The sequence below is a fragment of the Arvicanthis niloticus genome, chromosome 14 (genome assembly GCF_011762505.2).
Source record: "Arvicanthis niloticus isolate mArvNil1 chromosome 14, mArvNil1.pat.X, whole genome shotgun sequence".
NCBI lineage: Eukaryota > Metazoa > Chordata > Mammalia > Rodentia > Muridae > Arvicanthis > Arvicanthis niloticus.
The window spans coordinates 19,070,547-19,095,460 of NC_047671.1; the positions used below are offsets into that span (position 1 = coordinate 19,070,547).

At 38.5% G+C, this 24,914-nt stretch overlaps 1 protein-coding gene and 1 pseudogene across 4 annotated transcripts in view; one reads left to right on the top strand and one right to left on the bottom strand.

The window, feature by feature from the left end:
* Window positions 1-24,914, top strand: part of Rab27b (RAB27B, member RAS oncogene family) — a 162,272-nt gene that overhangs the window by 61,714 nt on the left and 75,644 nt on the right. The window lies entirely within an intron of this gene.
* Window positions 12,513-13,570, bottom strand: LOC117720093 (myosin light polypeptide 6 pseudogene; annotated as a pseudogene).

Below are 24,914 nucleotides of genomic sequence, written 5' to 3' on the forward strand. Positions count from 1 at the left end.
GAGCTTTAGACAGAGCTTCTTGCAAAAAGACTATTTATCAGTCATAATATGCCTGTCTCTGTCATTGCCCAGCTATCATCAGTTGATCCCAGTGATAATCATTTTCCTGTTTTGCAGTCACAGATACTCTCCATGCTTCCATATTCCTCTCCTGTGAGAGAGACCCCAAGATATTCTGGAACTGTGCTTGGTTGAGGTTAAGCCTTTTGTACCAGATCTTGAGTATTCAAAGTGTAATTCTTTGATTATTATAGTAGTATTTTTGTTTCCAAAAAGGTCTGGGGGTCTAGTTAAATAATAACCAGGGACAGATATCTTAAAGTTCTATTTGAAACATCTAAATTGTACTTGAACATGAAGAAATGGGGAGGATCACATTGCCTCCTGTTCAGGGAGAAGGCCTTATTTTTTGTTTAATAGACATAAATTTTGACTTAGTATTTGCACATACAAAGAAGTGAATAAAACCTAAGGATTAGAAACATTGAACTTCAGAGAACAAAATGAAACATAGTGAATTCTATAAAGATCTATATAAAACATTACAAAAAAACAAACAAATAACAATAAATATTAACTGGCTAAAAAACATCTCCTCGCCAGTTGTTAATCTGTGCTGAGTTAGTCATAAGGAGGTTGGTATCTAATTAATGGCCTGAGCCCTATATATGATGATAAAGTTGTGTGAATAGTTCATGCTGTATGACCTGTTGACGTTGATGCTTTCCAATACAGTTTAAATTTCCTTAAAGTTCCAGTAAAACAGCTCATTAAAGCCATGTTGGTCCAGCAATATCTGAAGCTACCCAGTCCTCAACTGCCATTCAGTAGTGTCTATTCTTGGATCCAAGATAAGAGAAACTTTTGAGTGTGTGGTGTGGCCAATGCTCCTAGAGTGTGTGAGCATCTATCTTTTAGAGATAGCTTTGCCTGTGATCTTCCTTACTTATTTTTCCAGAGAGTCTAGGAACATGATCCAATGACAAGAATCACCCCTGAAAAAATATTTGAAGGCACATTTAACAAGGTCAAACTAAAAAACTTTCCTTGGAGGAAAAACAAGTTTAGAAATATCTGAAGACTCCCAGGATTTTAGTACTAGGCTGAGAAATTGCTGATTACACTGGTTACTGAAGTTGTGATGCTTCCCTTGATATTTAAGAGCCATGAGACTCTGACAGGTCTTGGGTGGCTTATTTGACCTTTGACCTGCTTCTTCAGAAGTGAGACAAAATTAGGAGGCAGGGAGGAAAAGACAAGAAAGAACAACTCATTATCTTCTGACCTCACAACATGACTCCATCATTCCTTGAACACTGGGATTGTCTACATGTTTTTCTTTAAGTTCTAGCCTTTAATGTTCAATAAATGCAAAAATATAATCTAATTCATTCTTTAAATAGCCTTAGAATGAACAGAAGGTAATAAGGAAATACAAAAAAATAGACTTTACAAGACATCTTACATTTATGAGTCTCAAAATTCAGTGATTCTCCCCATGCTGTCAGCAGGAAAGGAGCTGTTCTCCATAGTTTAGGGTTGATTGTTTTGAGACAGAGTCTCACTGTGTATCCCAGGCTGGCATTAAGCTTGCAGTGATCCTCTGGTTTCATCCTTTTGAGGGTTGGGATTAGAGAACCCAGTCACTGAACCAAGCTTTGCAGGGTTAGTCTCTTCTTGAGACTAGGCGTAAGAAGCAGTAGCATAGAATACATTGTGCCCCCATGGCTCCAGGTTTGCATGTTATGGAACTGAGAACTAATGGAAGAGTGTTCTGAGTGAATGATGTGTATTGTTTCAATAATGCATAACACACACATTGTAAACTCTGAACTAGGAAATCTGCAGATCCTGTTTAATTTGTGGTTCTAATTTTGTGTGGTTCCCCCATCCCCACCCAAACAATATTTTTCTCAATATTGGAACTAATAATCTTCCAAAAAAGGAAGATTTTAGTCATTTGAAGAGAGTGAGATTTATTCCAATGTTGAATTTAAAGAAACATAAAGTAATTGAGTCAGAGCTATGAAATTTCCGATTTAAAAACATTTGTTCTTATTGTATGTGTATGAGGGTTTTGCCTGCATGTGTTGTCTATGTACCATGCACATGTATTGCTTACAGAAATCAGAAGAGGGTGTCAGCTCACCAGACACTGCAGGTAAACATGGTTGTGAGCTGCCATTTGGATGCTGAGAATGGAACTCAGGTCCATACGTAAACTCTTTTATACCCAGCCATACAATTAGGCAAATCACAATTGTCTTTCAAAGTGATCAATATCTTCTAAATTAATATGTGGATTGCTTACGTAACAATGACTTCATCTCAAAGTACCGGTAAACAAATCATCCGAAAGTTGTTTAGACATTATTCCAGTCATTGATTTATATGTGACTGAAACATCCTAAAAATGTCTTCGATCTATTATGTTAGGTGTATGTATAGATAGTTGTGCATCTACAGACATTCTTGTTCAGACCCAGTCTTCAGAAGTATTTATTCAAATTCTTTTTTCTCATTTTCAAAAAAAAAAAAAAAAAGTCATTACTTTTGATTTTTACTAACTAAGACGTTACAGGGAGTGAGAGCAGAGTGTGAGCAAGTGATGAAGACAGGGGCCCCAGGCATCCTGCTGGTCAGCAGACTGTGCAGTGTCCACTTCTCCTTGAGGTTTTTCTCAAGCTCCCACATCTGAAAGGTCTGTCCATTTGGAGTTTTCACATCTTAGGATTTGGTGAATATCTTAAATGACATCAGAAAGTGTCATGAAGAAACAAAGCCTTCCTTGTGTCATACTTTGAACTAAAAATACCATCAGAGATGTGTGATGTATTCAGACAATAACATACCACAATTACCCAAATTTTATAAGCTGTCATGGCTGCATAACAGAAATGCAAGGCTTACAGTCTGAAATCCTGTCATAATGGCCATGATTCACATAACAATGTGCAGTCATGGGGAGCCATGACTTGATACTGCTTTTCAGTTGAAAAGGCTGGCTGGCAGAGGAGTCAGCATTCTAGGGTTCGAACCCAGGCTTTGTTGATTACTAGCTGCGTAAGGAGTGAGACTGGATACTGACTAGAAAAAGAAAGAAAGAAAGAAAGAAAGAAAGAAAGAAAGAAAGAAAGAAAGAAAGAAAGAAAAAGGAAAGGCCATAGCTGCTCCTAGGCATGGGGGTGGGGGGAGAAAGTTTACTACAGATATGTGGGAGAGCACAGCCAGAGGCAGACACATCTGTGAGAGTCCAGAGTGGTCATGACCCTGAACCATGTAGGAAGAGCGAGGTGGGGAGGGAAAGAGGAGAACCAAGTACAGCAGCCAGGAGTGCAAAAGTACAAAAAAGGGTGGGTAATCAGAATGTCTGGATTATACTGGGAAGAGACTCTGGGGATAGGCAGCCCAGTCCCTAGGCTGGAGAGTTCAGGGTAGATGGTGGGATACGCAAGCCATACCCAGTAACAGGTAGGGAATGAGGGATTCTGGGAGAACATGGAGGGAAAGGCCACTTTGATATGTTAAATACTCAGTTCAGCCATTTGTCCCAGGTTTAAAGCTTACTACTTAGGTTTCTCTGCTTCAGTTTTTCTATCTTCACAGAGATAAAAAAAAATACCTACTTTAGGTAGCAATAAAAATCAATCTAATTAATATGTACAGAATAGTTACTACAGCTGATAAATCCAGAGAATATTGTGTTCATTAGTTACTATTGCACACACAGCCTCCGTAAGAGCACTCTACAAACTTTCAGCCCCAAATAAACACATTTGCATATATTTTCTGAGTGCCATTACCAATGACCTTTCTGTAAGAGTATGTTTTCATCAAATAAAAAGTTGAGAATGATCAAAGTGAGCTCCAGCAACTCTATTAAAAGGTATGACTTTTACACATAATCAAGTAGGTGCAGGGAAATGCCAAGCACTTTGGTACAAGCTCTTACAGAGAAAAAAATATTCTTTAGCATCCCTGGAACCATGCGGTTTAAGCCTTATACGTAGGAAAGCTCTCAATCTGAAGGTAGAGCGGTTCTTGTTGGCGGTCCTGTCTTTGATCCCCATGGTACTGGAGAACCATTGGAATAACTGTCACTACTCTCTTTAATGAGAATTCACATAAAAAATCCTACTTCCTGGCTTCTTTATACAGAACAAAATCTCTGAAACTATCCCTCATGACAATGAGAATTTCCGGTTAGACAATGGGAGAACCACCATTAGAGTCTAAGGAGCCATGGCTAGGATGTCACAGTCCCCAACTATATTTGTCTAGGGTTCCTTATTCTCTGTGCAACAGTAAAAACTGTAATGGGAAACAAGTGTGCCTGTCACACGCTACACATGATGCAAGCTTCTTGATTACATGGCTGGCTTCTCTTCATATGTGTTGCCGTTTGGACTCCTTTAGTTTACCACAATAAGTACAAGCATTATTTCTCAAAAGGAGGCTTTTTCTTCCTCACAGCTACACATCAGCCTGGTTTCCTCCCTGTCATCAACTTAATAAATTTCCCATCATAACGGTAGAGTGGAAGTTAGCCTTGGAGCAATCTGGAAGAGAGAAAACATGGCCATGGGGCACATATCCTAGCAGCTATGATAAGAAACAGTTAATCTTGTAACAGGATGGAAAAAAAAAGATTCTCCAGGAGGTCAGAAAGCAAGAGTAACCATTGTAATCTTTGTCTCACTTCAGAATCTGGGATGCAGACATCTTTTCCACACTATTTACTTATAATGCAACCTCTAACTCTTTCAACATTGAGAAAACACAATCCTAACCTCATTAAAGCATATGAAAATGAGTTGTATATAAAAAAGGCATTTTACTTTACATGTTTCTGTGCACACTTTTAAAAGTTTGAAATTGTTCGTAGGGATCCATAACTTTATTAAAATTTTAAAACATTATACGAATGTTTTCTCCAAAATAGCTGCACCAGAGTTCACATTTTTCTCATTTATGGAGACAGACTAAACAAATAACTCTCTAAATAGATTTACCAATGACCTATGTCTGAAATCTAATAAGGATCAGATATTAAAGTATTGCACAATGATTCCCAACCCCATGATTCTAAGGCCTGGCTTTCCAGTCAATTCAGCTGAGTAGTGGTTTCGGTTCTCATATAAGTCAAGAGCAACTAACAATGTTAATTTTTATATATTTTGAAACCATCGTGTTTGCATAATGATATTTCTGAATTAATTTAGTTCCTTCATTTCTTCAAATGTCTCTCAGGCCATTTTGTCGTGAGGATCTCAACACTGCCTGCACAATGAAAACACCCAGGAGATTTATTATTTTCCTTCTTGCTTACTTAGTGTCATGACTACCCTGGGAAATTCTAATTCTCTTGACAAGGATGAAGCTGAACACTGGTAACAACTACCTCGGGGGTACTGCTCTATTCTGCAGTCTAACAGATGGCTGTTCTTTGTGTCTCTGTTTTCTCTTTCTATTACGCATTGAGCCCATTTCCCTTCCCCCATTGCATAGTGCTTACATCCTGTTTCCGGAGAACTTAAGACATAGAAAATAAATATTCATCTCAGACATACCTGAATACAGGAACTACCTTCCTCAAAGGCTGGGAGATAGGAAAAAAAACCTTCAGGGATTGGGGTTAAAGTGTGCCCCAGGATTGTGCTATGATATTGCAGGGCCTTGAGTCTTGAGGGATATTAGTTTCTGTGTTGTTTCTCTCTTCCATTTTCCTCATAATAAAATGAAAGTGTGAAGATGTAGGGAGCCAGAATTAGTCATGTTCGAGCTCAGATGAGTACCAAGTCTGTGGTTCATCTGGGAATTCTCTGCCTGCCATCATCAGAGAATAAACGAATCCAGACAGAGAAAATTCATTTAATTCAGTATAGGTGGGACAGCCTCCCCACATGGCCTTCAAACACAATAAGGTTATTATGCATAGTTTTAATTATCAACTTGATACAACCTAATCACCTGTGAAGAGGCAAATATCTTAATTTAAAAATTGCCTGTATCAGATTTACCTATGTTTATGAAGAATTGGCTTGATTGGTGTTTGATGTGGGCAAATGCAGCTGACTGTGTTTGATACTGTTCCTAGGTAGGTGGTTTGGGGCTGTATACGAAAGCTGCAAGAGAGAAAGCCAATGAACAGCATTTCTTCAGGCTTTCTTCTTCAAGTTTCTACCCTGCTTGAATTCCTACCTAGACTTTCATCAATGGTGGACTGTTACCATCAGAGAACGCATGAGTCTCTTCTATTCAGAATAGGTGACTCAGCCTCTATGTGTGGCCTTCAAACACAATACAACCATGCCTCACAAGTATAAGCAAAATAAACCCTTTTTTTCTAAGATGCTTTTAGTCACTGTTGCTTTTACCACAGCAATGGAAAGTGAACTAGATCAAAACCAAACATCTTTATTGGCAACAAAATTTCAGATTATTGGCTTTTTGTCGTTTTGAGAACACAGCTTTCACCCCAAAGAAAATAAGAAATATTCTAATAAATGATAGTTACTTTGTCCTAAGAATATAGATTCTTGCTACCCCAAATGCCATGCTCCAATGTGGTAACAATTCTATTGGTTTTTATAGAAACAGAGAAGAAAGCTGTAAATCAAGACCCTTTTCAAAACCACTGAACTCTCAGGCAGGTCACAGCCTTCAGGGGAAGTCTTTGCTTTCGAGTTCATCCGGTCTGATGACATTCTTAGACTCTGGGTTAGTAGAAGTTGAGGGGTCTGTTTGTACATTCTAAAATAGATTTTGCCCGATAATCAATAAGAATGTTGGGTTAAACACAGACAAGACAGGGGCAGTACCTGTGTATTTAAGAGGTTATAGGTAGCCCAAGATAATTGGCTTTGGACATACAACATTCCAGCTCTCAAAATCACAGAGCTTATGTTCAGCCTAACAGCCTTGATAAGGTCAAGTAGAGAAAAGCCATTCAATTCAGTGTAAGTGGCTCAACTTCATGTGTGCTGTTCAAATAAAATAGGACATGAACACCAGCAGTAGTAACTTTCCAGAGAAAAATTTAGAAATAGGATGGACCCTACTAGGCTCAAGACTTCCAGGCTGCTAGCTCTCAAGCTAAATGCTATTATTTATTTATAACTTTATCATTTAAAAATTATGCCATTGGGTATTCATGTAGTTTATCCCAAGCTTTGCCAATTCCAAAAATATGAATTTATCGAGTTTATTATTTAAATTTAAGAGATTATTAAAAATATTGAAAACATTGGTGGGATAGAGATGAAGGCAAAGATCCTCTTGTTCATTTTTCAAAGTTTCATTTTAATCATGCTTGGGCCATTTTTGAGAAGAATATTTGTTACTGAATTTTTCAGAAATTTTAACATGGAAGTAAAAGAAAGTTGCCATTAGTGGGTAGCTTTTACCTGATGCAATTTCTTATTTTAGACTGTGAACAGATCTAATAATAAAAAGGAAACTTTCCAGAGGTTGGAACTATGACTCAGTGGTTCAGAGTGCTTGCTCAGCCTTCATGAGCCCAGCATCTGGGTAACAAGCTGTACACAATACTCTTACATTTCATCTTATTCAACTTTTTTAACTTACAATTTATCTGTGTTTCTGTGTCTGTGTATGCAAGTGTGTGTGTGTGTGTGTGGTGTACATCTGTATGTTTGTGTGTGTGTGGTATGTGTGGTGTGGTGTGATGTGTGTGTGTGTGTAGGCAGGAGAACAGCTCAGAGGAAAATACATAGGGGTTAGTTACATCCTTCCATCAGAGATTGTACTAAGGTTGTCTAACGAAACAATTTTTGCCGAGCTGCGCCATCTTGCCAGCACCAGACTAAGGACTATTTAAAAATAAAATTATGATTTATTTGCTTCTGGATGGGTATCAGTTGATGGTGGTAAGACCTTTGGGAAAATTTTTATTCAAGTATATAGTTTTGGATAATTTAATTTATCCTCAAGACAGAAAATGTCTCCTTTTCTAACATAACGGGACATTTTTCTCCCTCTGATGAATAGAGACATAAATAAATCAACTAGGATTTTCTTTAATTGTAAGAGATCCATCGAAATATAGTACATTGACTTTACAGATCATAAAATGCAACTCTGTATAAAGTACTGCATACAGTTTCCCTAGGGTATGATATGTGGATATCCTATCATTAAATATATATTGTATTATATTGGATTTATGCATGGAAGCAATATTTTATGGCTATGCAGAGCTATTATTACTTGTTTTCTTCTAAGAAAAATACGTACTTGAAATATAAATAGGATAAATTATAGAGTATTGTTTTTCAGTATAATGACTACTAACTCTCTAGTGAAATACAACTTGGACAAATAATTGAAGCATAAGCTCATGAGGGTTTATTCTTCTTGTTTTGTTTTTGAGGTGTTTGGAATGAAACCCAGGCTCTTGTGCATGTTAGCCCGACTCTCTGCCACTGAATTATATCCCTGGTTTGTGTACTTTTATTGTTTGCAAGAAAATGTCATAACCTAATTTTCCTTCAATAATATACTCCCCCACTGTCTTTGACAGCCATACAACTTGTGTCGCTGCTCATAGTACAATGTGCTGAAACTTTTGTGAATGAACTTTGGGGTTTCTTTCCCCCAATGTATTGCCATTTGAAGTCATATTATATTGAACAAAATCATATGTATTCCATCTATTAAATTCTTTCGCAATATACTTCTATTACAAATAGTAGTTGTACATCATCCGTGATAGTATACACTTGAAACTTGATAAATTTTGAGAAGACAGAGAAAGTTTGTTTTCTAAGAGTGTATTCCTGTGTCTTTGCTCACCCTCACCACTGCATACTCATCTCCTTGATAAAGATTGTCTCGTTTTTAAATTGCTATCAAGTCAATTTGTCACAATGATTTCTCATTGCAATTATTCATTTTTTTCTGTTTAAAATCCTTCTTTTGAGATTTGTTTGTTTTTATTTCTTGCACTTTTCTGTGGCAACCTTCTATGCATTAGGCAATTGAAATGATGCCACAGATTATGTGATGCTTTTAAATCCCACTCTTACTTATACGAACATCTCTGGTTGTGGTCGCTTTCTCGGGTTATCATACTGTTCACTGTTAACTGATGTCCATCCTCATAGCTGCTCAGAGTTTATGATGTTGATATTTTCACTCTATATATAATAAATAAAGTACTGAATGCAGCAACAAGCTTTATATAATGATTCTTGGGCCACATCCAGACCATTAACATTTTAAAAAGATGTTTGCATCCTAGACTAACTTTATTTTTTAAATTTGCTTTATACTTTCTTTTGCTTGGTTTTCAAAATCATAAAATTGATTTTCAGTACTGACCAGATCAATTATAAAACTGGTTTACAGCGATAATTACCACCAAAACAAACAAACAAACCAAACCAAAATGGTCTGCCCCTCTCTTCTAAACTTGAGAAGCCTTTCATCAATGTATGCTTGGTCACCACCTTACCCATGATATCTACACGAATTATAGCCAGCCTCACTGTTGCACATCTGAGCCTGTTGACCCCAAAGCAAGACTTCCCAGCCCCAAGTATTGACAAATTGTTGGGTGGTTGGAAATCTGTCAAGTAAATTTTTTAATTCCTAGCTGTAGCTCTGCGATTTTATTCACTAGATCTCACTAGCACATGCTCTACCACCCACTTGTGACAACCAACTTATGCTCAAATTGTCACTAAGTCTTCTGGAAAATAACTTGTGCTTGTTTCTTTGTAGATTACCTTCTCAGAACTGGTCCAAACCTATAGAAGATGCTCGGTCTACAGTAACAGAAGCTACATTTTGCTCTTTCTGTTTCAATCATCCTCTCGGATGTCTTATGAGTGCCTGTAGACAAGTGGGGATGATAGATGATTTAGGCCTTGGAAAGTGAAGTAGAGGAAACAGCTTATGGCCTCTTCTTGAACAATAAGGGTTGGGTAAATTAAGATGAGACATTCTGAGGGTCCTATTGAAGAAGATACGTCATTGTGAGATTTTGTTTACGCTGCAACACCTGACCACAAATGTAAAGCCAAAGGTCAACGTTACTCAAGGCTCAAAGAAGTCAGGAGCCATATAAGTTCTCAGAATCCACTCTATTGTTCCTTTTCTATTATTTCTATTGTCCAGAAATTGTTTTCCTTTCCAGCAACAGTGAAGGTGCACAACACATTACCAACCTGAACAAGGCGTTATTTTTTGTCTTTTGTTTCTTTGCTTTGGAAGACTGAGGTTTGTTGACATTTAGATGTTGTCACTCTCCCCTCCTTACTGTTGGTCTTTGCTTTCTAACTCAGACCTTGCTCTCATATCACTTATATGATGATTCTTTATTCAATATTTTTCTCTGGGACCAGCTGAAGAATATTGTTATACCCAAATTGGCTTTTTTTTTGTTTTGACTGAATTAGTGCCCTTATAATATTTTTCCCTTCTGACCAAACGCATCACTTCTGTATTCTTATGAAAGAATTTAAATTTCTAGTTGTTTAATGTTCATTCTTCTCTACTTTATTTAACTTCTGTGGTAGCTTTTTTATTTGCATGTTTATACTTTTATTGCTATATCTATGGAATTTAAGACAAAAGAGAGTTTAACTATATGGACTCATCTGGAACCCAAGGCAAGCAGCAGACATTCCTAGGACAGAATGAGAGGTGACATCTTGCTGGGCTATGATCACTTTCTGAGATTTTTCATTAGATTCCTTAACATAAAAAGAGGATGGGTCAAGAACTATGCATTGTCCAACATCACTCCATCTTTGTTGATAGGACACATGACGACTTGAAACCTTGGTACTAATAGTCAAAGAATGTTGGTGGTAGTGAAGAAAAATAGCTGTATTAATTTCTTATTCTTGGTCTTTTGCTTAGCATGTCACTCATTCATTCATTCATTCATTTATGCAGTTAATATTTATTGAATATTCATGTTATTTCTAGCACTGGAGCTAATTAAGCTAAGTCAACCTGAAATAGAATTTCTTCCTTCATGAGCATACATCTCCAGAGGGGAAGAGATAATACAATAAGCAAATAGGCAACAGAGCTTCACAAAGCAACTGTTTATGACAAACACAAGTGCTGTGAGAGAGGCATATAGGAGCTGGAGCTGGTGCTATTTTGTTCATTTGTAATTAAAATGTAATTACATTATTTTCCCTTCCATTTCCTTTCTCTAGTTCCTCCCAAGTCCCCTCCTTCCAATAACTTTCATGTCTTCCAACTCTCAAATGAATAGCCTATTCTACTCTGATTCTTATTGTTACACATCTGTCTGTGTATATACATATAAGTATATAAATACAACCTTCTGAATCAGTGTTTATTTGTGTGCATGTGGTCTTATGGCTGACAAATTTGTATTATGCAATTGTGGGGCTCATTTGCTGTAGAAAAGCTTCTTTGATGAAGGGTAAAAGCTACTTATTGTAGAAAAAAAGGATAAGATTTAGGGTATAGTTGGGAATTATGATTGTCTAGCAAAGTGGTGGTAGTAGATTCTTTTCTAAGATCCATAACCCCACAGGCTCCAGGAAGTTGGCTAAGTTTCTAGTACCAGGAAGGGTTTCCTTCCTATTGAGTGGTCCTTAAATTTTTTATTAGACAGATGTTGGCTATCATCTTGTGAGTACCATTTACTACACCCTTAGATATATCTTATCATGTTGGTCATTGTTGTGGTTCATAAGTGTTACAGCTAGGTAGAACAGTTGCTTCCCTCCCTAGGCAGCTTGCATAGTATTTTCAGTTACCATGGAAACCAGATAGCAGGCAGGAGGCTTTAAGGTCAGCTAGAAGGTGTTATTTTAGATAGGCAATCAGGGTGTGCTCCAATGACAGAGATTTGGAGATGAGTTCTGAATAAGAAGGAAGGAGTGAGCTATGAAGTTCAGGAGAAAATCTATCAAAGAAAGAAGGGGTGTAAATCTTGATCAGAGAAAGAAAATCAAACAGAACATTGTGATCAGAGGAGAATGTAAGAGGAAGGAAAATCTGAAATACTATGTGAACAACATGAGTTCCTTGGATTTTGTTTGTTTGTTTGTTTGTTTGTTTCCAGCTACATGTAATAAGAGGCCTTTAGGGTTTTTTTTTTTCCAGCTCTTGTTAAGAGAAAAATGAAAAAAAGTTAGACTAGCAAGTAAATGACTATCATAGTGTGGAAGGAAATGAAGGAGATATGGTGTTCATCATGAGCAGCAGATTCAAGAAGCACAGAGCAGATCTAGGTTGTACCTCAAGCTAAGCATGCTACTGAAATAGCTGGAGAGCTAAACAAGAGAAATCGGGGTTGATTTCTTAGCTTTGGTATTAAGTCACTGGGTGAATGAAACCACTCAGAGACATGATTGTGTATTTAATTATGACAGTATTGAGGATTCATTGAGCTATTGGGAATCAGTCAGTTAATTGGGGGAAGAACAAAAAGAAAAATTGATTTGGTCAAGGCTAATGACAAACATTATCCAAAAAAGAGTAGAGGCAAGAGGCTGTGATCAGAGGACTAGAGTCCTCTTGGACCACAGAGAGATCTCACAGAGGACAACACACAGGCTTGGAATAGGTGAATATACACAGTCATCCAGTGTTTCCCAGATAAACTCTTCATAGTTGATACAACCATCATTGTCCTCATGTCCTGCTAGAAGCATCTAACTTCTTTCTCTGTTATCTTCCCAGCTAACATGACAGTGACAACATGAGTTTCAATCCCCATGATGTTAACAGCCCCTTCCTTGCCAACCATCCAAAGACCTTTAACACATTCTTCAGTAAATTTCCTGGTCCTTGTCCTTGTCCACAGTCTGAAACATGGGTAAGAAGTGCTCAAAGTCCAGTACTTCTGCATTCAACTCATCACTTTTGGGGTTCCCTGTAGGCTGTTTTTTAAAACCTACTTTTAATAAGGGTTCCCAAACCCCTCAACCCTCACCCCTTCTAGCCCCACTGTTCAAAGGGAGGGGAGAAAAGATGGTAGATAGAACAAGGGAATGTTGACCTATTTAGAAGTAGGTCTTTGGGGGCTATTTCAATCTCTTTCAAGATACCAGTAATCCAGTTCAGTAATGTCAGGATGCCAAACATGAATTAGTAGTGGTAGCATGATCCAGTAGCATGAAACAGCCAGGCCCCCCGATGAATCAGCATAAGTCAGCAGGGCCAAGCAGAACCAGCTTGGAAGGGAGCAGAAGTTGTCTGCTATGCCTCTGTCAACAAAGTGAAGATCAATGAAGATGTAAGACTGAGGAAGCAGTGCAAGGCTAGCTATGCAAGTGTGATGTCACTGTCCATTGAGTCCTATTTATACTCTTTCCAAATGTCACTTGTCCTCCCATCGGTCTTGCCTCAGCAAAATGTCATGTGAGTCTGTATCACACGACATATCCAGTTCAGTTCCCAAGGACCCCAAGTACCTGGTCATTGGTAGGGTTCTGGCCCAAGGCCTTCATCACATCTCCACCTTCACTCGATAGGATTTTGTCATCACCTGTTTAGTCAAGAAGCCTGAAAAAGTCTTTCATTCTGAAGATGGTTCCTTGGTGAAGTCATACATGTTGTCTTCTCATATTTTAGGGACATTTTCCAGCAGTAGTCAGGAAATCAGTTTCTGATACTAAAATCCACAATTTGAAAGAGGTTTGCATCTTTGGAACTGATTGTATTAAACAGTCATGAAGGATTGATGTACTAATCATGATAAAGGGGAAGATGAATGTCTTGGATTCCTTTCTGGTTGCTGGTTGCTGTGACAAAATGCTCTGAAACGAAATTAAAGGGAGAAAGGGCTGTATTTATCTCACAGGTGCAGGTTATAGTCCAATCATGACAGGTACAGGTTTATCAGGGCAATGCAATTATCACACCAATGGGAGCTGGTCACACTAAATTATATCTGAAGTGAGCAATGAGTGTGTGTGTGTGTGTGTGTGTGTGTGTGTGTGTGTGTGTGTGTGTGTACTATTGCTCAGTTGGCTTTTGTACTCCTATACAGTCCAGGATGCCATACCAAGGGAGAGATAGGGTGGGTAGTCCCATCTCCATGAATATAAGCAAGATAACCCCCTATAGACATGCTAATAGGCTTATGTCCCATGTGATTTTAGGTCTTGTCAAGTTGACAATTCACACTAACTGTCACAGCAAGCAATCAGTCCTAATTATAATCCCCCTCTTCTTATTCACTATCCCATGGGCTGTTCCTATTTAAAATGAGCTCAGCGACGCTATGGCCTGGGGGCCTGTTAAAAATGGAGAAACATGGATCTCACCACTGTCTAATTGAATCGGAATCTGTGCTTTAACAAAATTCCCCAGGAGATTTCTATGTCAGTTAAAGTAGATGGTGAGGAGGGAGTCACTTAATCATGAAGAAACATCAGATAAACTGGGAGACAAATGACAGGGTAAGAAGGGAAAGTCTCTGGAACTGTCAAGATTGCAAGAGTCAAGGGAGGAATGGAGATTGGTTCATTAAAGTAAAATAAGAGGCATATTAACTAAATGCAACTCTTTATCCTATGTGGGAAGTGCATCTTACCATCCTAAAAGATAGTATTGGAATATCTGGTCAAACATGAATGGATCCCTGGATGAAGGATATACGGGAGACTTTTTTAAAACTGCATGTTTGAAGGGTCATAGGCAAATAGTTTTGTTCTTTGTTTAGTTTATACTGTTACTTGCTGAACAAACTGAAAGGAGAAGATGCCAAGAGTCTTCCATCCAAGCACATGTTGAGCCTCCTTGCAGCTTCAGCTAGCATCTAATTGCCCATATAGGATCTGTAGGCACTCTCCAGAAGCCCCCTTCGTATGCTGCTGTAGATGGCATGCCAGGTAAGGAAGGAGAGCATCACATGTCAGAGAAATAACCAGAGAAACCTCATGGGTAGGGTTCACAGCAATATTTAGTTCCAGGAAAGCCAGAAACACTGTCAAAATATTTATAAATCCCAGCCATAAATTTTACAATTTATTTGATCTGTATTAATGATTGTTTAATATTAGAGATTTTATAGTTGCCTTTTCTGTGCTTAAATAATTTATTCCTTTGTATTTAAAGTTGGCATAACTAGTGACCTTAACTATTTGCTTCACAGACTCTATAGTCCATGCCTGTAGTCTCAGGAGAGTACAGCATGCAGATTGAAAGTTAAAGACAGCCTCGGCTATTGAGTACTTTTAATGCCAACTGAGGCAACTTAAAAAAACCCTGACAAAGTCTTGCATATAACTCAGAGGTAGTGAATTAGTTACTTTTCTCACTGCTGAAAGTGAAAATGATACAAACTTATGTATGAGTGTGTGTGTGTGTGTGTGTGTGTGTGTGTGTGTGTGTGTGCAGATGTGTGTATATGCATGTGAATCTAATGGTGGAAGCAAGGGATTTACCCCAGGTATTTTCTTCAATTGAGAGAGTATATAATTGTTATTACATATTAATAGAGGTGAGTAACATCTCAAGGCGAAGTCCCCATTCACCAAATATTTTTAGATATATGAAGTAAAAGTTCCTAAACTAAAGGTGGGGTTTAGAGAAATTGGATCTCATGTTGAGAAGTAACATTGCTTCAGAGACATATTTAATTTTACTTCTTTAGAAATTTTATAATTTAGAACCCTGAATGCATGGATTAAATATGCAGACCCTACCTTGTGAAAATGATGTCCTTATCATTCTCAAGCTGACCCAGAGATAACTTCTATTCTGAAAATATTAAATTGAAAAGTCTAGGGAAAAATCATTGTTTCAAATAACTTTTACTATGTCATATTTTTATATTTGTTCTGATTTTGCATTTTGCCTAATTTTTTTAAAAAATAAAACTTTCTAATATACTTTTAATTTCAAATGGTAAAAAATGAAAGCTTCTAGCTTAACTTTATAAACTCAAACTGGTATATGAGAAAAATCCCTGGCAAACATGAAATTTGAAAACTTTTCTTATCAACAGTTGGGTATGCATGAAAAAAAAACTTTAATGATCAAAGAGAAATTAGTATTTAATATAAAATCTTCAGGGAGAATACTTTTTGCTATTTTATGTGTATTGGTGTTTGTCTGTGACATGTGTATACCTGGTGATTCATAATCCAGGATATGGTGTTGAATTTCCTAAGACTGGAATTACAGAAAGTTTTGAGCAACAACATGGATACTGGTACCAAAAACCACATCTTTTTAAAAAGCAACCAGTTATACTGTTTTGAACTAGACATCACCACTTAAGTAAAGTTTAAGATCAAACTTTAAAACTACTTGAATTTTATTTCCCTCTCCTAAGATTTTCAAAATGTCTTTAAATAAAAGGTTAATTTAGTGTTTGAATAATAATGATTTTGACTGAATTCAGAATGGTTTTAGAAAAAATAAAACAGGAAATTGTATTTTGCTCGGTTTGAGAGAAAGTGTGTGTGTGTGTGTGTGTGTGTGTGTGTGTGTGTGTGTAGATTTTTTTAAAGGATACTTTGCTTAATTATTTTGATTTTAAAGACTTTGGGTAAGTATATATGTTTGGGGGAAAATCTATGTAGGAGTTGCTTGCATCTTGAAGTATCCACAGGGGTCTCAGAATAGAACTCATCTCCAACAAATGCAGGGGATTGTGGTCCATGCGTTCATTTTGCCAAACCACTCCAGGGATGAGCATCTCACGTCTCATTGTGATGAAAGTGAATAGTGTATTCAGTCCACTTGATTGGTCTATGAGCTGTGGGATTTTTCTACCGAGAAGAAAGCACTTTGTTGCTGTTTCGTTTTTTGTTCTGATGCCCACACTCTATGTTCTTTAGAGTGGCAGTGTTTGAAATATGTTGACAGCCAGCACAGATAATGTACTCAGCCTTGGGTCAAGGACTGTAAACCAGCTGCTAGGTGTATCATCTGCTCAACACTTCTGTGCTCCTAGTTTGAGGACACCCGGAGAGGCATGGAAATCTATTGTGTGTGGCTTGTGGTGTGCACAGCAGGATGATGATTAGAAGACCAGTCTCTTATCTCCTTATTCTGATCTTCACTTTGATTTCAAATACATACAGACATAAAATGCTCAAGCAAAAAAAAAAATTTAAAAATACAACATAATTTCCTTTTCATTTATATTTTAAAAGCTCAAGTTTATGATTAAAAGGTTGTTATTAAAGGAATTATGTGACTGGAAATGATCCAAATCATCTTATGGCCCCTGCGTCTTTTTTTTTTTTTTTCTTCATAGTCACCTAAAATGATTCTTGTGGCAGAAATTTCCTGCCCAATGTATTTGTAGCAGAACCCTGTCATTGGATAGGGGAGAGGGAGGCAGAGCTAGGAGTTAGGAGAAGAGAAAAACACAGGGAGAGAGGAAGAGGAGGAGGAGGAGGAGGAGGAAGGAGGAAGAGGAGGAAGAGAAGGAGGAGGAGGAGGAAGGAGGAAGAGGAGGAAGGAGAGGAGGAGGAAGAGGAGGAGGAAGGAGAGGAGAGAGGCGAGATGGCTGCAGATGTACACTCTTGTGCCTCTAGCAATCAAAGTTAGTTATTAATATCAAAGTTTGATGATTGGGATAACTATTCTAATTGTGTGGGCATCTTATGTATTGAGTATTTGCTAATATATACATCTATTGGTTAATCTTAAACTTTGGAGTTTTGATTTACTGGATTACTGGAAGGTGTGTCGACAGACAACTGAGTGGTTATGGCTGTGAAGGAACTAGCGGCTCCAGGGACAAGTGAACCAGAGCTGGAAGCACAGCGTCTGGTCTCTTCCGGGGGCAAACTAGAGAGTGCAGCCCAGTGGAACCAGCTTGGGAGCTCTGGCCATGCTGGAGAAGTTGCTAAGACAAATGGACTTAGAGTGGGGATATGGCAGCCAGGCCAGGAACTAGCCAGGTGAGCCTTTTTTCAAATATATCCCGCTACAGGTGGAGCTGAATGTGGCTTCCAGTGTAACTTGGGCATGCAGAATCTCCTAAGAGTGAGGCTGCGTGCATTTGGGCCCTGAAGGTAAAGAATCCATTTGTACCATGTTTGTCAAAAAGGAGGAGGAGGAGGAGGAGGAGGAGGAGGAGGAGGAGGAGGAGGAGGAGGAGGAGGAGGAGGAGGAGGAGGGAGGGAGGGAGGGAGGGAGGGAGGGAGGAAGGAAGGAAGGAAGGAAAAAGAGTTACAAGAGTGTTAACAGTGTTAACAGTGTTAACAGTGGCTGTTGAAGCTGATTTTTAAAAAATAAAAACAATGCTCCTTGAACTGATTCTATTTGGCTTCTTTGTTTGTTTGTTTTCTGCCTGCAAATCTGTCTCTACCAAGTATGTTCTGGGTGTCTACTGAGGCCAGAAAACGATGGTTGTTTTCCTGATACTGGAGCAGCAGACAGTTGTAAACACCTATGATGGTGTTAGGAGTCGAACCAGATCTTTTCTGGCCTGATTCCATTTGTTTCTGCAAATAAAAACTTTCCGCTCCAACTATTTCTAAACTTGTCTACTAAATACAACTAAGGTGGCTCTCGTTTTTAGGAAAAACTTTTTACTAAAACAAAAGTAGTAGAAATAAGGTTTTAAGAATCCATGGGGATTTAATGATTAATAATTTGATTACTAATATCATAACAATCTATAAAAGAAATGTGCTTCAGTTTGGGCACTTTTAGGTCTAGAACATTAGGAAACAGTATGATTACCCTGGGATTCTGAGAGATTGACAGACAGCTGATATCAAATCATGACATTTACCTAAGTTAAGAATTCTACTGCCTCTCTTAGATATCAGAAGACATTTCATCTTCATGTGCTCTTGTGGTGGTGCTACATAACTAAAATCCCAGGACTTGGAAAATGGAGGCTGGAGAATAAGGAATTCAAGGTCAGCCTCAGTTACATGAGTCTTAGTACAAAAAGAACACACACACACACACACACACACACACACACACACACGTGCCAAAATTCCTCATTTGAAATTTTTTGAAATTTTTACAGCAGGAAACAGTATTAACTAAATAGCCCCCTCCCTGTATCACCTACTAATTTATGGGCTGTATTACTAACTCTAGGGCAAAAGAGAAGTCTCCAGAAGTGGCTTTTATGCTTATGATCAGTGAATCAATGGGAATTTGTCTAAACAATCCCCATCTGTCTATTCTTTTAAGTCCATACCAATTAAGCAAACTATCTGCAGAAAATAAATGTTCCATTCTCCATACTCACTAGTCAGGAGTTTAACTGGTCACTCCTCTGTTGCACCAGCAATAAAGTTGGTAAGATAGGTTACTGCCCTTCTTCTGTTTTACATTGGGTCTGACACATTATCAGCCAAACTAATCCCTCTGTCAAGCAATACTTCAGAGGCCAAGAAGGTTTCAACTTTAATTTATACAGGAGTAAAGATAAAACATAGAAATGTCTGCCACTCATGGATAAAATCATGCCATGTATCAATAACATACATACTAATGGATATGTTTAAAATTAGCTGGTGGTTGGTCATGTCATTTTTTTATTGACCAAACAAAATCTATTTAAAATTTTAACATTCAAAATGTAAAGTAAATGTTGTCTCTATAATGCACATAAGCCTTAAAAAGCTTCTGGTTTAAGATGGTGCACACATTTCAATACCCCCACTTCACTGAAGTAGTGAAAATGATATGAATCAATTGAAGCAACATAAAAGCAGATAACATAATCATAATCAATAAATATTTGCCTGTGCTCCAAAGGAAGCATAGTTATTTAACAGAAGGAAACTGAACATACAACCACAACACATGATAAACATCCCACCTAGCAAGCAGAATCATAGAATTACCATTAACTCATTTTTTGTGTGTGTGAATTTTGCTTTCCAGCTACTAGAAAATATGTGGTGATGGTTTATATAATTATTCAGGAAGGATTTCACTCCTTCTTATCACACTTCCTATCCTTTTGCTGTTGTTGATGGGTCACAGAATCTGCTTTGACCCAAGCTATAGATGAACATCTAATCACACACACCTGAGCATTAACCTCCAGAGTTATTGTCTGTTTACTCAGTTTATCTGTTGCCTCTGGAATCCACCATTAGAAACTACACAAAAGCTCCTGGTCCGGTAGCTTAGGCCCCAGTAATAGGAGCTGTGGAGCAGATCATGTGCCTCAGAGAATACCTGGACCCAGGGAAACAAAAGATGCTTGGGACAGACTTTAACTCAACTTGAACCTGAATCCCAGAGCGCAGCCACCAGCACCAAGAAGCAGCCAACCACAGACTGCTGAGCAAGAGGTTAGACCCGGGGTTAAGCCTGGAGTTTGGGGGGTAACATATTATAGAGCAATATTTCAGGAATTTTAGCTAATGCATTAGTCAAAGACAAGCATTTGGGAGCAGGCCTGGCTGGAACGTCTTCAGTTAAGTACATGCAAGTGATTAACTTAATTATTCACTTCATCATTTAAAAATCAAGCAAAGTTTTACTAACTATCTAACATGTCAAGATTAATTTCTTGGAAAATGAGCTGTCTTTAATTAATTGCCAAGTGAGGAACATACCCTTTCTTGTGTGCATTCTAGTGTTTTCAGTTGTGTTAATTTTCTTCAAGCTTAGGAAGTTATCTTGGCTAATTAATAAATGAAGCCATTGTAATTTTAACCTTTTAACTGTCCAGCTCTTCAGTACTGAAATAAGGTGAAGGCTTGAGAACAATTGATTTTAATACCTTACTGAAAGTTTACCGTGATGGAGGGAATTTTTACATCAGTTACATGGAGAACCAGTGCCCACCGTGCATCTCCCACAGAGAATGCAGGGAGGAGACAAGTTGAGTTAAAAGATGACGATGTATTTAGGAAACTGATATGTGCCTGTATTCCTCTGATGACAGTTCTTTTGAAGTATGATTGGTGTGTAGTAAGCCACACATAATTAAAGTGTATAACGTGGTATGTTGGCAGGGTATATATTCACAAAGCCATCTTCAGAGTCAGGTGGGTGACAATGCCTGTCATCCCTAAAGGCGTTTTGATGGTTTCCAATCCTGTGTGCATCTCCTCTTCATTGTTGATAAAATTAATTTCAAGGCTCCACTGTGGGCTTGATATCTATTATGCTCCTAGTGCATTTTGACAAAACTTAATCCCCAAGAATATGTGTTTCTTAGACATTTAACAAAACTGTCTACTGACGTGTGTTTGAGGCATGTAATCTTTTTTGTTTATTTTTATTGAATATTATATTTACATTCCAGTTTTTACTCCCTAACTCCCCTTCCCCCCCACCACTCAGGAACCTCCTATCCCATCCCTCCTCCTCATGCTTCTATGAGGATATCCCCCCCACGCCCCCATTACCATCTCCCCACCCTTGAATCCCCCCCCCTCGGTGAGGCACGTAATCTTACATGTGTTATTATTAAACCTTTAACATAAAAGGTGAAACAGTGAAAAATATTCTACCCTAACTTATTTCTGGAGTGAACATGCATGGACTAATGCATACAACACACACACACACAGAAATCACCACAAAGTAATGCTGATGTGGTGAGTTGTTAATCTGTTCTATACTTCCCAGCAGGTGTGTGTGTGTGTGTGTGTGTGTGTGTGTGTGTGTGTGGGCGCGCGCGCGGGCACGCGCTTCTTGCTGTCTCCCCAAGTTCTGGGTTCCTGAAAGAAAGACACACATACACAGCCTTATATTTTAAATACCTTAAACAGCTCAATGGCTGGGCCACTCCCTCCCTAACTCCACATGGCCACACACACCATACTCCAATACTCCTGAGTTAAAACTTACTAAATCTATATTTTATCTTTGCTGTCCCGAACCCAGCTGGGGCCGCTTTCCTTCCTGTACCTACGTGTTGATTGTCTCTCCCTCCTGCACGTTCGTCTCCTATGCCCTCAATCATGACAGAATCCTTTTTTCCTCCTTCCAGGGAATCCTAAAAGTCCTGCCTCTGTTCCCCTGCCCAGCCATTGGTTGCCTGTAACTTTATTGACTAATCAAAAACCAACTGGGGACAGGCTCCCTTTAGTCCTGCATGAAGGACACTGCAAACAGAACACAAGCTGCTACATAATGGTGATTGAAACTATTATTGAAGCGCTATTTATTCAGCGCCCTCCAGACAGGAGTGAATACTGAAGATTCTGTCCTGTCCCGTTCATTGTTCTCCTTGATTGGCAGAATTCAGGGAGGAGGCAAGGTGTCGCAGCCCGGAAGTCACTTCCTACTTGTTCTCATGTTGTTTTGGGGCTCCATTCTCGTTTGGGGCTCCACAGCACTTGTGTGAGCATAGCGAATACCCAATATGAAAGAAGTTTGCTTCACTTCTCTCAGTAATCTGTCTGTTTATTGAGAAATAAAGGATGAGATTGAACTGTACTGCCTTCAGTTACCTAGCGGAGATGGTAGTTAAAAGACAAATTGAGATGTACCATGCCTTGCTAAGTACTGAGCATCACAGTAAAACCTTCACGTGCCTCATTTCACAATGAAATATCCACCAGGGAAAGGAATTGCTGCATCCATTCACCACGAGTCAGTGTTTTGGTAGAAGATAAAAGAGATCTGTCAAAAAAAAAAAAAAAAAAGAAAAAAAAAGAAAAAAAAAAAAAAAAGAAAAGAACAAGTTAAGAAAATGGAGCAAGGAGGGGAGGCAGACTCATAGAGCATGGTGGGGTCAGACATGGAATTAGAGCTGTCACATCCTGACACCTAAATGTTTCCACGCTGAAAAAACTAGCATATTGCTGTGTGGAAAGGGGTGAGTTATTTGGCAGAAATTGACTCCTACTGTGTGTGTGCTGCTTTAACTACCCACTTTATAACCATATGTCAATGGATGCAGTCTGAATCAAATGAGTGAAAGATTACTTATTGAATAAATCTTTGGGCTGGAGAGATGGCTCGGTGGTTAAGAGCACTGACTGCTTTTCTAGAGGTCCTGAGTTCAATTCCCAGCAACCACATGGTGGTTCACAACCATCTGTAATGGGATCTAATGCCCTTTTCTGGTGTGTCTAAGAGAGCGACAGTGTACTCATATACATTAAATAAATAAATAAGAGCCGGGCGGTGGTGGCGCACACCTTTAATCCCAGCACTTGGGAGGCAGAGGCAGGTGGATTTCTGAGTTCGAGGCCAGCCTGGTCTACAGAGTGAGTTCCAGGACAGCCAGGGCTACACAGAGAAACCCTGTCTCAAAAAAACCACAAAATAAATAAATAAATAAATAAATAAATAAATCTTTTTTAAAAAAAAGAATAAATCTTCTACTATTGGGATGATAAACATTCAACAAGCAGATGGTAAATATTTTAAGCCAATGGATTATGTGGCAACTATTTTGTTAGAACTACTGTCAACTTTTTCTCTATAGCAAGAAAGAGCAAGAATCAAGCTTCTGATTTATAAACTGTATTTATTTAATAAAACTAATCTTTAAAAATACTTCTTTATGCATAGCATATAGTATATATTAAGATTATAAAATTTAGTCCCTGGGAGCTCTGGGGGATCAATTTAGTTGATATTATTGTTCTTTCTATGAGGTTGCCATTCTTTTCAGCTCCTTTAGTCCTTCTCCTAACTTTTCCATTGGGGTTCTCTGGCTCAGTCTGGTGGTTGGCTGTGAGTATCCACATCTGTAATAACAGGTGCTGGTAGAGCCTCTCAGAGGACAGCTATACCAGACTCCTGTCAGCAAGCACTTCTTGGCATCAGCAATGGTGTCTGGATTTGGTGTCTACAGATGGGATGGGTCCCAAGGTGGGGCAGAGTTTGGATGGCCTTTTCTTCAGTCTCTGCTCCATTTTTTTGTCGCTGCATTTCCTTTCCACAGGAACAATTCTGGGTTAAAATTTTTGAGATGGGTGGGTGGCCCCATCCCTCATGTAGAGGTAGCCTCTACAGGTTCTATCTTCCCCTTTGTTGAATATTTCAGATAATGTCATCCAGCTGCTTATGTAGCAGAGGATGGCCTTATCTGGCATCAATGGGAGGGGAGCACCTTGGTCATGTGGAGGCTTGATGCCCCAGTATAGGGAGATGCTAGATCACTAAGGTGGGAGTGGGTGCTTGGGTGGGAAAGCACACTCTTAGAGGCAAAGGGAAAGGGGAATGGAAGGGGCCAACATTTGAAGTTTAAATAAATAAAAAACAATTTTAAAAAGTTTATAATTTTTTGTAATTTAACTCAGGGAACAAAAAAGATAAACCAATAAGGGGATTTCTGAGGATGTGTGTGTGTGTGTGTGTGTGTGTGTGTGTAGCACTGTTTTACTATTTAAACATGAGAACATTATTCTAAACATACTAAACTCCAACAGTGATTTTATCTTATTTCACTACCCAGTACCTTATATAGATTCTCCTACTCATCCTTTCCTTCTTTCTTTTTTCTTAAAAAAATAATTATGCACTGGAGAGATGGCTCAGTTGGTAGAGTGCTTCTTGTGCAACCATGAGCACATAAGCTTGATAACTAACACCCAAGTAATGAGCTTGGTCTGGTGGTTCACAAACACATGAACACACTACACACATACACACACACACACACACACACACACACACACACACACACACACCAACTCCCATACATGCATAACCTACTCATGCACGCAAATAAAAATGCATATACATTGGGCAGGGTGGCATATGCCTTTAGTTCCAGCACTCAGAGGCAGGGGCAGGTGGATTTCTATGAGTTCAAGTCCAGCTTGGTCTATATAGTGAATTGTAGGACAGCCAAGCCTATTTAGAAAGACTGTGTCTCAAACAAGCAAGCAAGCAAGCAAACAAACAAACAAACAAATAACACACACACATATATTCTTAAAGAACTAACTGAATACATTTATTTGGTGAAGTTATACAGATCCCCTCACTAAAGTTATGAAAAAGACAATGCTTGCTAGGCATATAATGAAATACAACTTCCC